At 45.2% G+C, this 15626-nt stretch overlaps 1 protein-coding gene across 2 annotated transcripts in view; it reads left to right on the top strand.

Annotated features, from left to right (window-relative positions):
* The window catches only part of BCAR3 (BCAR3 adaptor protein, NSP family member), a 242236-nt gene that overhangs the window by 114735 nt on the left and 111875 nt on the right, over positions 1–15626 (top strand). The window contains exon 1 of one of the 2 annotated variants that reach the window (XM_042952896.1): positions 13310–13470. The exons of the other annotated variant lie outside the window; for it this stretch is intronic. The gene's annotated coding sequence lies outside the window, so the exon portion shown is untranslated. Of the gene's footprint in view, positions 1–13309; positions 13471–15626 lie in introns of those variants that run through there. 2 annotated transcript variants of the gene reach the window in all.

Here is a 15626-nt window from a genome sequence, read left to right as displayed (position 1 = left end):
GAGCTGAATTCAGGACCTGGATACATCCACTTTCAGGGTGGTTGGAGAAAGAGGACCCACAAGGAAGGTGGGCTGGAGAGGGTTGGAGAGGTAGGAGAACCAGGGGAAAACGATGTATTAGACGTCAAGGGAGTAGAAAGATTCACGAAGGAGGAAGCGGTCACCAGTGTCACATGTAACAGAAAGGTCAATCACGCAATGTCCGAATCATGCCTGCTGGGTCATGCACTCTGAAGGCTGTTGTCAGCCTCACGGAGAGCACTTTCAGCAGAGGAACTGCAGATCCGCCGGTGAATGAAAGGAGAGAGGTAGTATGGCAGGTGGTACCTGGTAGGTGGGATGGAGTTCAGGTGCAGATCACTGGAGGTGGGAGGTCAGTGTGCTTTGACACTGGAGCACTGGAGGTGTTGTCACAGGACAGACGTAGGTGGCTTTGAGGACTGGCCAGCTCCAGGCTGGTTTCGGAGGAGTGTCCGACGACAGGGAGAGCACAGTCCAGGGTTTCCCAAGAATGTGTGATCATAAGGACACATGGAGTCTCGTTAAACATGAGTTCTCCAAGTCTCTGCCTGGATCTCTCCAACCCAGACCTGTAGGAGAGGAGCCTGGAAATCTGCATGTTCAAGTTCCCCAGGTGATTCTTAGGATCAGGCCAACTGGAGAACATTGATATCAGGGTGAAGAAGGGGGGATTTTGAGAAGAATGGATAGAGGAAAGGTTTGGAAGACGCCCTGGGAAGGAAGCAGAGAGAGGCAGGCCAGGTAAGAGGGCCCTGAAGAGGGTGGAGAGAAGCCATGCCCAGAGGGCTTATTTTGGATGGTGAGCAAGGGTTCCCCTTTCTTTACTGTGTGACAGAACTGGATCATAGTCAACTTCTGGTCCTGGTAGGGAAGACGGAAGAGTGTGCCTGGAACACTAGTCGCTGAATCATTTGTGGATGTGGGTTTGGATCGTCTCTCCTCTGAATTGTCTCATCTGTAAATAGGGGGAAGGTTGAAAGTCAAATCAACTCCTCTGCCTCTCTTCCTCTTCCTTGTTGTCTGGCTGTCATCCTGGCGGGTCCCAAGAGAAAATGGCCGGAACTTGTCACTGGGTTTCAAAACACAGAGGGGCTTTATTAAGTTACCTCATCTCTGTTTCCAAATAGAGCCAATAAAAAGCTAAAAGGCCATTCTAAGAAGGAGTTCACACCATCTCTGAAATTTTATAGGCTCAGATAACCCTCTAGGACTGGAGGGTTTCCTCTTTTCACCCTGTGGTGATTCAAGCAGGGCATTGCTGGGTCCTGGAGCCGGCAGCAGATAGATACATAAGTGGAGTCGGCGGCCACCAGTATGACAACCACTGCTGCCCAACTCAGTATGCATTCCTCACCTGAAATTCCACAAGGAGGCAGGTGAGGTTGAAGCAGCCAGGTGTGGAAGGAGAGACGTGGGCTTTAGAATCCCTATCAGATCTATATTCCAGTCCTCTGATGCTTTCTAGACATGTGACCTTAAGCAACTTAACTTCCCTGATTCTCAATTTCTTCTTCTGGGAAGAAGGGCATTATATCTACCTCTGGGGGCTGCTGTGCAGATTAGACAGGCGAAGCACAGAGTGCCAGGCGTAGGTGCTCAAGCACCTGGCAGAGTCAGTCACTATGGATCACTGTTGACTGCAATCTGCATGGAGAACCCAGAGAAAGGGACTGGGGAGGGAGAGTACAGGGGGTAAGGGTCCCTGGAGGTACTGTTGACTAGTTTCTGTCTCCAGTAGTTACCAGAATCACTGCAGTCCAGGTTCACAGAGGCATCTTACCTGTTCTTTATTTTTACTTTGTTACCAGAGGTGGTAACAGTATAGTATTATTTCTGTATACATGCTTCAAGGTCAGGGACTACCTGATCTGCTGTCCCTAGCACTTAGTACTTTGGGTGTTCATTAATAACATACTCTGAAGGAACAGAAACCACAAGTCGAATCATCTGGAGTGCAGTGTTTAAGAAAGGCCAATGTGACTCACTTCAGAATATGCAAGGATTATTCACTAATTTCCTTCCATGTGGTGCATTTGTCACTGCCTGGTCACGCTGGGAAGAAGAGTTCTTCTTATGCCTTCCAAGTTCAGAAGCCCCAAGACAGAGACAGATGAGGTCACATGGGGAGCACACGGGGGTTTGAACTTCCTGGAAATGCTGACAACCAAGAAGTCTGCCTCCTGCTCTCATTCAGACGGGTCCTCTGAGCAGGAGGAGAACAGGGCAGCAGCTTAGTTAGCCCCCCTAAATCTACAACAGGAGAAAGGAATTTTCCTCAGGCTGCCTGGGGATGACGAGGAGGATGACTGGCACATTCCCCTGTAAGAAGGTTGCTGACCCAGGGCAAGGCCCTTCTATGTGGTTTCCTGCCATGGAGGAAATGTAAGTGTATGTGGAGGCAGACTGTGATTCCCAACCCACTGAAAACTCCCACCGCTTGCACCCTGTGCCTGAAAGTCTGTTCAAAAGTCCAGTTCATAGATATCTACCGAATGCCTAACAAGTGCCGGGCACTGAGTTAACCCAGCTGGCTTATTTCTTTTAAGAGTCACTTTGCTAAGTCGTGCCATTCTCAAGCAACTCAACCCTGACTCCCCCACTCACTATGAGAAATAGGGGTTTACTGGGAGGAGATGTGAACAGTGGAGTCAGGAAGTCCAGTTGAGAGACTTCCGTGTCTTCGCTATGTGAACTTGGCTGGTTACTCGGCCTCTGTTTTTTCATCTATTGGGTGATTAATGGGCTTAATCACCTGAGTTGCTGAAGGGATTGACCAAGGTGGTGTGTAAAGCTCTTAGTCCAGCACTAAGAACATAGCTATGAATTTGAATTCGGGCTGTGTTTCCTCCCACAGACCCTTGGGTCCTCTGCCCCTCATGGCAGACACCTATACCAATTCTAGGCATGCTTGACTGTGTCCTTGCCTTTCGGTAATCTTGGTACCCCATTCAAAGGAGTTCCAAATGGCCGCCGCCCACGAGGAGTGCCCCATACCAACTGAGTGTGTGTGTGGTGGGGGAGGAGGGGTTCAGGTGAAGAAGGAACCAGAGAGGAAAGGACCAAATTGATGACCTTGCCCAGCCCTCCAGCTTGCTATCCCAGATGCCCTTGCACTTGGGTATTAAGATGTGTGTGGCAAGCACTTCATTACTAATAACCACAGTACTGCAGATTGTAAATAACATATTTAAAAAGTCAACTGGCAGACACAAGATTGTCTCTATCTTAATATCACTTTTATGCGCTTGCCTTCCAAATGGCTTTTCAAATTTAAATTTTAACTGGTCATTATGGTGTTTTGCAAGCATACACACAAGTAAAGAAAATAGTGTAATGAATCCCAGCTTTAATAATTATCCACATTTGGGCCAGCAAAGGGTGTCCTGAGTGAAAGAGAAAGTTGTGGGATCATGCCCTGGGATTGCATACCCCTGCACTCACCTGGGAGTGAGTTCTACAACATTCATGTCTTGTTGGAAAAAAGGCTGAAAATTCTGCATCTTTCCAATTCATTTCGGGTTGCCATCTCTTCCCTCTGGAGAATGGTAGTAACCCGTACATGGCCAGGATTGACCGAGCTCGAAAAATGGGTGGTACCATTGGAGCCTCACAAACGGAGTGTCCTCTCTTTGCTCCTGACTGACCCTCTCTACTCTTGAGTCGAAAATGAGGAAGGATCAGACAGAGGCAAGAGATTGCTTAGCTGTGAGCCATGAGCTAGCCTCCACTATGGACCCTCCGACCATCTCTCAGCAGCCACCTGCCTGCTGAGGTCACCAGTGTCCTCCAGGATGGCTTGCGTCCTGTTTTGTAGAATGATGACTACTGTTTTTGATAAGCACCTTAAACAATGGAGAGAAAGGGATAGTGTAATCTGACCCTGAGCTGTGTGGACCCCATAGGGAGGGGGTCTGTCACACTTATCAGTGAATCAACTTTAGCTCTGAGGTGGGGAGGAGGCCATTGTCCCCACTCAGCAGTGGCAGCCTATGAACTGATGAACTGATGAAACATTTCTCCCAGAGGCATAATTATTACCATACTGTCATCATTTCTATAGTGCTTTCCTTCTGAGAGGCTGTGGTCACCACCCCCCAGCCATGACATCCCCACACCTACTCAGGCAGTGGGGGTCCAGGAAAGAGCAGGGATTGTAGAATGAGAAAATCTACATGTCAGTCCTGGCTCTGTTGTTTAATTGGTTCAGTGCTGTTGTTCTGTTATTTGATTTGCTCTTGGGCAAACCTCTGAACCTCCTACCTCATTCAAAAAATGGGGATGATGATGTTTTATCCCAGAGTGATTTAAAAACCCATATAAGGATTATTCATTTTATTTTCTTAACTGCACTGGCTTTAGGCAAAACTGTAAAAAAAGTGAAGGGTTAATTCAGCACTTCCCACATTCTGCATCTGAGCCAATTCCCCCGTATTCCCAAGTCCCCCTTCTCTGCTTATCCTGAAAGCATCAGATGCTTCCAGACAGCCAATGAAAAAAATAGCCATTTACATTAATATTCACAAAACGGCTGGTAATTTAATCTCGATTGAGGAAACAGTCTCTATTTATCAAGTGGTCACTAAGTGCCAGGCACCGACTATATTTTGTGCAGTCCTCACAGCAGTGTCATCAGGTATGTGACCATCATCCCCATTTTACAGATGAGGAAACTGACAGAAGTAAGATGTTTGCCAAGAATCATGGAACCAATCCACAAAAACTGGGATTCAAATGTAGTTATGTCTGACTCTAAAAGCACTGCTATTTGTTTGTTTATATCCTCTTTGTAAGATATTATAACCTAGTGATTCAGAGCACAAACCTGAGCCAGATGGCCTGGGTTCAAAGCTCAGTGCCTTTACATATCACTGTGTGACCTGGGCAGGAACTGTGTCCTCATCCATAAAAAGGGCTAAGAATAGTGCCACCTCATAAGATCATTGTTGGAATTCAATGAGTTAACATGCATAAAGCTCTTAGAATGGTACCTGGCACATAGAAAGCACTATGTAAGTTATCATTAATTATGAAAGCAGTCAGTGCTCAAGGAAAAAATTCAAACAGTTTGGAATAACATGAAGGACAAAGCAAAGTCCTCTCCTGCTCACCTGTCAATTTTACCTCTCAGTTTGATGGGAGAAAATCCTTTCAGACATTTTGTCCATGTAGACACATAACCCCACACTAATATATGTTTGCCACTTTTACATTAACAGTGCAATTTGTTTTTTTTCACTTTACGACGTTTCAGATATGTTTCTGTATCAGTTCCTATAGAATTACCTCATTCTTATCAGTTGCACAGTGTAATGTAGTCATCTCTCTACAGATAAACACGTTTTTATTTAAGCTGCAAACAATGCTGCCATGAATATCCTAGTGTGTACAGGTGAGTGAGTATTTCTGCCGGAGAGATTCCCAGAAGGAGAGTTGTGGGGCAAAGAGCACATTCAGAGGTAGTGTTCTATTAGGTCATCCATTAAGGATTAACATTGTTTTACAGAACAGAGAACTGTAGAGAGAAGTTGGTGCCTAACACAAAGGAATGAGCAGCTAATCATGGAGTTTTAAGTGATAACATTGTTAGGAAGATTTTTTTTTTTTAAGATGGTGAGTGAGTACTACCAACATCCCACAAACCATTCTATTAGGCTGAAGCCCACTTATCTGGGAGACCAGCTTTGCTATCAAAGATTGAATTAGTACATCTAAGCACATCAGGCTTTTCTTTCAGCCTGGCTCCTCCTGTTTAGGAGAGCTGGCAGACTTCATGTTCCCTTCATTTCCTACAACTTTCCAGGTTCCTTCTGCTGCACTAAACACTGCTGCAGGGCTCCCCTCCACCCCGTGCTGGTGCAACCTGCAGCATCTAAACTAAGCCCCTTCCCATCATGATTCAAGATGGCAGCCAAGTGGCCATTGCACTAGGTTTTACATACATGTGTTTCCTCTTCCTTCATTCCATAGTGAAGCATTTCTTTTCCCAAACTCCTTCTCGGCAAATTCACCAGCATCAACAGTCTGTCCCCAGTACTTTTCAGCTCTCCCTTCTCTGTGTTCCAAAGCACAGGGGCCTCAGCTGATCCAGTCTTTCTCTCTGTATCTATCTATGCTGTGCTATCTGATGACATACTCAGCTCCCTATCTCCCCAGGCTAGTGATGCTTTCCATAATGTAGGGCCTAATGAATTTGTTTTTTAGTGACTTCTAAAAAAATGTTTATTTCTTTAGTTTGAGACAGAGAGCGAGTGAGCAAGAGATGTGCAGAGAAAGGGAGAAAGAGAGAATCCCAAGCAGGCTCCACACTGTTAGCTGAGATCATGACCTGAGCCGAAACCAAGACTTGGAAGCTTAACCAACTGAACCACCCAGGCACCCTATTCAAGTGACTTTATTTATTTATTTATTTATTTATTTATTTATTTATTATTTACTTATTTATTTTTTAAAATTTATTTATTTTGAGAGAGAGAGAGAGCACAAGTGGGGAAGGGGCAGAGAGAGAGGGAGACAGAGAGAGAATCCCAAGCAGGCTCCACACCACCAGTGCAGAGCCCCATTTGGGGCTTGAACTCATGGACCATGGGATCATGACCCGAACTGGAGTCAGAGGCTTAACCCACTGAGCCACCCAGGCACACCAATCGACATTAAAAAAAAAAAAAAATTTTTAATGGTTTTATTTATTTTTGAGACAGAGAGAGATAGAGCATGAGCAGGGGAGGGGCAGAGAGAGAGGGAGACACAGAATCTGAAGCAGGCTGCAGTCTCTGAGCTGCCAACACGGAGCCCGACATGGGGCTTGGACTCACAGACTGTGAGATCACGACCTGAGCTGAAGTCGGACACCCAACCGACTGAGCCACCCTGGCACCCCCAGATTGACATTTTTAATAATAAAAATAATACATGTTTGCTGAAAAAGGAAAACCTGTAAAGGAGAGCTGGGTAAATAAGGAAATTAAAATCATCTGGATTTCCCGAATTATCCAGAGATATTTTGGTGTATTCTCTTTCAATTGTTAAATAAGTGGAGAAGCTAATTCATGCAAACCTTGTCATTAAATTAAGAAAGTAACTACGGAACAAGTGTCCAGACTTTGGTGATGAGGCAGGACCTGAAATAGTAGTTCAAATGTAGACCACCAGGCCAAGGTGTATCTTGTGTAGAAAGTGAGCCTCTGTTGTCAAGAACTGCGTCTTTTTCACTCACTCACTCATTCAGTGAGTATGTGAGGGTCTATGCAGCCATGGCCCTCCTGCAATGACTTCTGTAGCCGATATGACTGAGTTAGTTGGCAGCCATCACCCAGACCTTTTGGGAGGTGAGTTGACTTCCCTGCTTGGTAGACTGGGGATTTCCATGACACCAAGTCCATGGTTAGCTCTTCACAGAGCAGGAACCTGAATGGTGAGGCTTCTGAAAATCTTGCAGTGCTTGCTGCCCAAGTGCGTGTCAGAGATACCAGCTCTTTGTGTCAGTGGTTTATTATATATAACTTCAGGGAATTCTGTCTCTCTGTCTGCAGTTGTTCAAGTTCAGATTTTCCGTTTGGTCTTTATCGGTTATAGCTTAAATATCTGGTGTTCCTTACTTTTTACCATTTAAGGCTGGGGAAAGCCAGAATTTTAGGAGTTATTTTTCGTTACAATACGTTTCACCCAATGTCTGCCCCAGCAGCCTCTTAACTAGTGATGTCCTGGAGGGGGTGGGGATCAACAAATTACTTTGTGGCAGGAAGGGATCCACTCTAGGTGGAGTGCTCCCTGACAAAGCCTCTTACACTGTCCAGAAGACATCAACTCCGTATCACTGGTTACATTGTCCTTTTATGAGTCTCTTTTAGCCCAGGGTTTTACTGTTTAAACATTAATGTGGGAGCTCCCTGTGCACCTAAAGAAATCTGAATCTGAAAATTGTTTATAGCACAGCTCACGTCCTTGGCATTATATTTATTTAGCTTATGAGGGAGCTTTAGCATTCATGTAAAATGAAAGGGCAAAGGGTCTAGAGTCCTGGAGTTCATTCATTCATTCAGTAACTATGTACTAACTACCAATAATGTGCCAGGCCCCAAACTAGGGACAAAACAGAAGTAAAACCAGACATGGATCTTAGAGTCTATAGAACAACAGATGTTAAACAGAAATAACAAAAATAAATGTGTGACTATGAACTGTAATGAATTCCAAGAAGGAGAGGGGGCTATGGGGCACATATTGATGGAGAGCCTGTTCTGGGTTTCTGGGAAGGTTTCCCAGAGAATAGGACATCTGAACTGGGATTGGTCATTTGATTTCAGGGTGCCTCAGTCTCCTCATCAGTAAAATAGGGATACTATTAACCCTCTTTGACTCACAGACATTGTGGAAAGAATGATCATGTACATGAGAGAGGCTTTGAAAAATGCTCAGTGTACCTGAAAGTGATCCTGCTGCTCTCTAGCAGAGGCAGCTGCGTTCTGACTTCTACATCTGTCGTCAAGACAGGCATTACTCAGGCACTTGGACTGCAGACCTTTGATCATTTTCCTCCACCTGCCAGGCAGCTGGGGTCAGATGGACTTGGAGTTAGCCTTGGTGCTGCTACCTACATCTAGTGCAAATTTGGGTGGGTTACTTAGCTGCTAAAAATTCACTTTTCTCACTTGTGAAATGGGGTGATATCATACCAGCTCATGGCTTAAGGCTTGTAAAGACTTAAAGCACAGTATTTGGTTAGTAGTTACTCCTAACCCAATTGTAGCTTCTGTTATCATTGCTAATTATTAACTCTTGCTAATTATTTCTTGGCGATAACTTTGCTTATTTTGGTCCTTCCATCCCCACTGCCACCAGCCTCTTCAAGGACCTTGTCATGTGACAATTACCACAGCTTTCTAATCAGTATCCTGCCTCTCACTTCTCTGCTTCATTCTGCCTGGTTTCCAGAAGGAGCTTCCTAAAATAATAGTGCTTAGCATATATCATCTCTTTTCTTTAATATCACCACTGGAAAAAAGATTGCAGCTCATTCCACAGAGAGCTAATATAGAAGGAAGTTGTAGAACGTTGATCATAAAAGGACCTACAAATGGATAGAAAAATGGGGGTACAAATTCCAAAAAGGAAAAATAAATGGCTACTAAACATGAAAAGATGAGCAGCCTCACTTATACTAAGAGAAGCGCAAATTAAAATTGCACTAAAATTCACATTTTATCAGATTGACAAAAATTCAAAAGTTTAATGATAACTTCGGCCCAGCATAGGGGGAAAATAGGCATTTCCTTAAATTGCTGGAGGGTATAAATTGGTATGATGCCAACGGGAGGCAATTTGGCATTACTTCTGAGAATTACAAAGGCATATACTCTGTGGCTCAGCAATTGTACCTTGGGAAATTTATCTTACAGATATACTTGCACATACTAATAACATATATCCAAGATTATTCATTGCAGTATTGTTTGTATTAAGAAAGGGTTGGAAACAACCTAAATGTCCATGAATAGAGCACTGATTAAGTAAGTTACAGCACATCTCTTCAAAGGAGTACCATGTACTAAAATGGGAAAATCTCCAAGATATAGGGTTAGGTAAAACAAAACAAAACAGCAAAGTGTAGAACTATGGTTCTACATATTAATAGCAATTCAATTGTTACCTCTGATGGGAGGGGAACTGGGCAGATGGGAGACAGAGTTGAGAGGGGGACTTTTCACTGTCTGCCATTATATGTATTTTTCAGTGTTACCCAATCAAAAATTACGGTCAGCCCTTGAACAATGCAGGGTTTAAGGCACCAACCTCAGTACAGTTGAAAATTTGCATCTAAATTTTTTTTAAGTTTATTTAGAACAAGAGAGAGAGAGAGAGAGCATGAGCCGGGGATGGACAGAGAGAGGAGAGAGAATCCCAAGCAGGCTCTGCCCTGACAGAACGTGGGGCCCACACAAAATGTGAGGTCGTGACCTGAGCCGAAATCAAAAGTTGGTTTCTCGACCAACTGAGCCACCCAGGTGCCCTTGGATATAATTTTGGACTCTCCCAAAACTTGACTAATAACCTGTGGCTGCCCAGAAGCCTTACCTTACATAAACAGTCAGTTAACATATATTTTGTATGTTACATGTATTATATGTTGTTATTGTTATTAAGGAAATGTTTTTAAGAAAATCATGAGGAAGAGAAAATACGCTTACAGTAAAATGTACTATATATATCAAAAATAATCCTTCTATAAGTCGACCTGCACAATTCAAACCCATGTTGCTCAAAGATCAACTGTATGTTAAAAATACTATTATCCAGCCATTAATGTATTGAGCACTTACTGTGAGCTAGGCACTGGGGATACAAGTGTGAAAGGAGTTGTGTGGCAGAAAGACCACTGAACTTGAAGTGAAACCGCCTGATTCAAATTCTGCCTCTGCCTCTTACTAGTAGCTATGGATCTTGGCACATCGTAGGCATGCAACGAATCTTTGTTGAATCAATTTATGGTTGAGGTTACTTAACCTTTCTGAGTCTGTTTCCTCCCACGTAAATGGGGATAAAGACGCTTCCCATCTCACAGGGGTTTGGGAAGACATAGACTGTCATGAATCAGAGCATAGCTAATGATGACCACTATATGCCAGTCACTTTCGCACTTTTTATTCCCTTGACTCCTCATGTGCATTTGCTCACTCACTCATGAGGAAAAGGAAGAACTGAGAGGAACAGTGACTTGCCAAGGCCTCTCTAGGTGTGAATTGTCTAGTCTTTCTTTATGGCTACCTGCCTATGATGCTCCACAAAGTATAAGCTTTACATATAGTAGGTGCTCAGGGAATTTTGAAAATCAAGAAAATCCAATGCAAGTTTGATCACTGTTTTTAGTGACACTTCAGAGCAGCAGAAAGTCAGTCACTGTATTTCTAATCATTCAGTTCAGAAATAAACTAGCTGTTCTGTTTGACATTCACTGTGCTGAACATTTTGGGAAAATTCAACAAAAATAAAAAGCATGTGCCTGTCATGAGGTAGGGAAGATAAAGACCAATCCACAAAAACACCTATGAGGAAAATGTAGAAACTCATTCTTTTTTTTTTTTAATTTTTTAACCCTTATTCAGTTTTGAGAGATAGCATGAGTGGGGGAGGGACAAAGAGAGGGAGAGACACAGAATCTGAAGTAGACTCCAAGCTCTGAGTTGTCAGTGCAGAGCCCAACGCGAGGCTCGAACTTACAAACCATGAGATCATGACCTGAGCCAAAGTTGGCTGCTTAACCCACTGAGCCACCCAGGTGCCCCTAGAAACGGATTCTTAGGGATGCTGCACTTAGAATCTTACAGACTTGCCAATATAGTTCTTTCTTAGGGGGATGAAAATGACATAAAATATACACAACATGGCACAATTTTTAAAGCATTTTGATTGGAGTAGAACATACAAGAAGAACAGTGCACAAGCCAATTAGTTTTTATAGACTGAAGGACAGTTAATTTTTATAAAATGGATACATTGATATAGCCAGCACCTGGATCAAGAAATGGATTATTACTAACATCTGGAGCCCCCTCTGGGCTCCCTTTCCATCACTTCCCAACCCTCAAGATAACCATTATCTTTACCTCTAACATCATAGGTATGTTTAGACTGTTTTTGGAATTCACATAAGTGGACATATATAACATGTACCCATTTGTGTTCATCTTCTTTCACTCAACATTATATTTGTTAGAATCATGCATCTTGTTGAGTATAGAGGTAGTCGTTATTCCTGTATAGTATTTCACAGAGTTTATCTTCTCTTCCAATGATGGACAGTTGGGTTGTTTCTTTGGGGCTGTTATAAAGAGAGATGCTATAAACATCTTTGAACATGTCTTTTGGTGAGTATGTGTATACCTCTCTGTTCAGTAGACAAGATCCCTAAGGATAGAATTGCTGGGTCACAGGCTACATGTTAATTTAGTTTTAGTAGATAATACCACCTAGGTCTGTAAAGTGTTATACAAAGTTCTCCAATTTTAGCCATTCTGGGCAGTGTAAAGTGAGACATTGCAACTTCAGTTTTCATTTTGGGGGTGATTAATAATGGAGAACCTTTCCATATGTTTATTGTTTTGTTTTGAGAAATGCCTGTTTATCACCCCCCCCCCCCTTTTAAGAAATGCTATTCAAAAATTCTGCCTATTTTCAGTTGGATATCCTGCCCTCTTTTTCTGATTTGTAAGTGTTCTTTGTAGATTCTGTATACAAGTCTTTTATTGGATACATGGGTTGCAATGATCTTTTCTCCCTTTGTGGTTTGACTGTTCACTAATGGTGTCTTGAGGAACAGGAGTTCTTAATTTTAATGTTGTCCAATGATGAATTTTTTCCTTTATAGTTAGTACTATATGTGTTTAGGAAGTCTGCCTACCTCGAGGTCATGAAGATGTTTTTTTGATTTTTTACCTTGAATTTAATATTTTATCTTTCGCATTCAGATTTAAAATCCATCTGGAATTGCTTTTTTTCTTTGGCATGGTGTGAGGTAGGGGTCAAGATTCTTCCTTTCTCTGCATGTGAATGTTCAGCTGATCCAGCATCATTTACTGAAAAGACATATAGTCTTTTCTCAGCGCATCACAACAGTATCTCTGACATGAATTGTGGCCATTTAACGTAGATCTGCTTCCTGACTCTCTATTTTATCGGTCGGTTTGTCTATTCTTGTTGCCAGTTACTATTTCTATAGCTTTATAATAGGTCTTGATATCTGATAGTGTTAAGACTTCCAATTTTTTTCGCCCCACTGACCCACCTAGTACTGAAGTGCTAATTCCACTCCCCACTTTGCTTTCAATTTGTCCAGGTGGGTGTGATTGATTTGCTTGTTCAGCGGTTTGGTTATTTGTGGTTACCTGAATCTTTGTCTCATCAAAGCCCTTTAAACTGAAAGCCAGCCAGGTGTCCGCAGACAGCAAAGCCGATCTGCTGGGTAATTAAATAACGCGGGGAAGGGGGAGGAGTGGAATCGGAAGCGTTGTCTTTCGGGAGGGGTACAGCCTGGAAGTGGCCAATCCACACTTCAAGACTGGCTTCTTGGGAAGCTACGAGAACCGAACTCTAAAACCAGGGCAGAGGAGGGCTTGGCGGGGTCACCGCATGTAAATGTCGCGGGGGGTTCCGCGAGGCCGCGCGAATCCGCTCGCCGGGGTGGGGCCGCGACGCCGCAAATCACCAGTTGAGGGCCGGAGCGCGCGCCGCGGGCTCAGAGCCGCGCCTGCAGCCGCCGGGGCCGGGGCCGGGCCGGAGCGGGAGCTGCCGGAGCCGTCCGGCGCACAGGCTAGCCGCGCGCGGGCTTCTCTGCGGGCGCGCCCCGCCGACCATGAGCGGCCGGTGCTCGGGGAGCAGCCGCGGCGTGGGGCCCGCCGAGCGGCGCGTCTGAGCCCCAGCCGGGGAGAGTCGGGGCACCGAGCGCCGCGCGGGGAGGTGAGTCTGTGCCGCGCGCCCCGCGGGGGTGCTGTTTCTCCTGGGGCTCCGCCGCCGCCGCGTCCCCTGGGAGGACGGTCTGGGAAGTTTGTTGGAGAAACTTAGAGGCAAAGTTGAGGCAGCGCTCCTCCTGCCCCCGGCAGAGCTGGCCTTTGAGGGGCGGGAGTGGCCGAAGTGGGGACCCGGCTTGCGCCCTAGGCGCCCTCGGAACTAGCTGGGATTCCCGAGAATCCCGAGAAGTGGCGCTCAGCGACGTGCGGCGAGCATCTATCTCTGCTTTTTGCTCTTGAGCAGTATCTGCCCGGGCGCTGGCCTCCCCCGACCCCCCGCCTCTGCCCGTCCCGGCTGCTCAGCTGGCCGCCCTTCCCCGTCTCGTCCGGTCCCACTCTTCGGGGCTCGGGGGCGGGGGTGGGGTGGGGGGAACGCGAGGACCAAGGGGCTCCGCTGGAAGCCCTGGGCTTGCAGGAGGCAAGTTTCTCCACTCATTTCTAGGAAAGTTTGCAAAGAAAGCGAAGGAGCCCGCAGTGTAACTGTTGACAACACCCCCCTCCTTCTCGCCCTTTGTTGAGAAAGAATGAATAGTTGGTTGTGCTGCTCCTTCTGCGTCGGGGAGGGGAGCGGAGGGAAGGGGAGGTGAAGGGAGGGACGGTGGACGCGACGGGAAGAGGTTAGAGCTCAGCCCTTTTCCCTAGGGGCAGCGGCCGCCACCACTTTAAAAGTTTGATCAGGTGTAGACACTTGTCTGGGAGCGGTCGAGTGGGCTCGAAGCAGCTGGCAAGGCGAAGAGTTCGTGGGCAACACGGTGGGTCGTGGCTGGGGCGGGAAACCCTGATTTGGGTATTAACTCTTGAAGAAAGGTGCGAAGGGGAAAGACCGGTTGCCGAATCTCCGTGTCTGCTTTCCCCTAAAGCCATTATCTAAGAGTGGAGCCAAGCATTCTGAGATTCTTTTAAACCTTGACATTTATCTCCCAAGGCTACACACAGATCTGTCCGAGGAAAATACATTGGCGGAGGGAAGGTCAGTTTGGGAGCGGATAATCTCCCTGCCTGTTGCCAAGGACTGAGGCCAGGCGGAGGAAGGGGAGGCCTCGGTGCTGGGAGAGGGGGTTCAGCAGAGCGTGGGGCGGATCTGCCAAGTTAATAGTGGAGAAACCACAGGCCGAGCCCTTGTATGGGGGTGTGCAAGGGAATGTATGCAGCGTAATGTAAAGCGTTTGCCATGCCAGGGCCTCCGTCACCTCCTTGACTCCAGCTTTCTCTAAGCCTCTGCTGAGAAGGCTGGCATTTCCAGAATGACTAAGATCTCAATCTCCTATTCATATAGAAAGGACTGCTTGTCAAATGAATGCTAATCTTAAGAACTTGATCATGTAAATTCTAGGCTGTGTTGCTTGAAATACAATCCATGGAAGAATTATTCATACTTCAATCATTTGGCCAGACTTCATGAATTTACTTTGAAAACAGGGATCCTCTTAATTTCTTTCTTTTTTTTGGGGGGGGGGGGATACTCTTAATTTCTAAACCAAAGAAAAACTTCATTCTAAGTGCATGAGCCAATTTTTTAATGTGCAGCGGTTCTAACTCCTTTTCCTGTTGCATTCTGCAGAGATATAAAACTACGTATCCAAACGAAAACTTCTCTGTTGTGGTCATAATTGGACAGCAGGAGCAGTTACATTTCCAGAGTTTAAAATATGATAGAAAGTTTTTAACGCCCACAGCAGGTGACCATCGATACGTTTAACTTGGAAATAGCTCATTTCAGAAATAAACTGGAAAACTCCAAACAAGAGGGCTGCCTGTTTCTGCATTGATTTGCACATGATCATCAGTTTCTTCAAGACATCGTTGTAAAGCAAGTGACTTGGGCTGCTCTGTTCACAAGCATTTCAAAGCACAGCCACTGGCTGTGTAGCACCAGGAAGGTAGCACATATGTTGGGAGTTTGTCAAGCTCACTCTTGTCCCTACTGAGATTTCAGCTCTGAACATTCACTGAGGTCTCATTTTTTCATATCAAGATACAGAATCTTTGACCTTTGTATACATTTCAAGGTCTGACATTAGACTGAGTCGGACACAGTGTCTATTTACCTGCATAGTAGAGAGAGGTGACGTCAGATGGCCAAAGTCTCACCTGGGCTTTTCTTTC

Source organism: Panthera leo, chromosome C1, assembly GCF_018350215.1.
Source record: "Panthera leo isolate Ple1 chromosome C1, P.leo_Ple1_pat1.1, whole genome shotgun sequence".
NCBI classification, from domain to species: Eukaryota; Metazoa; Chordata; class Mammalia; order Carnivora; family Felidae; genus Panthera; species Panthera leo.
Note: the sequence above shows the minus strand (reverse complement) of the source record. Positions and strands in the feature narration are given on the sequence as shown.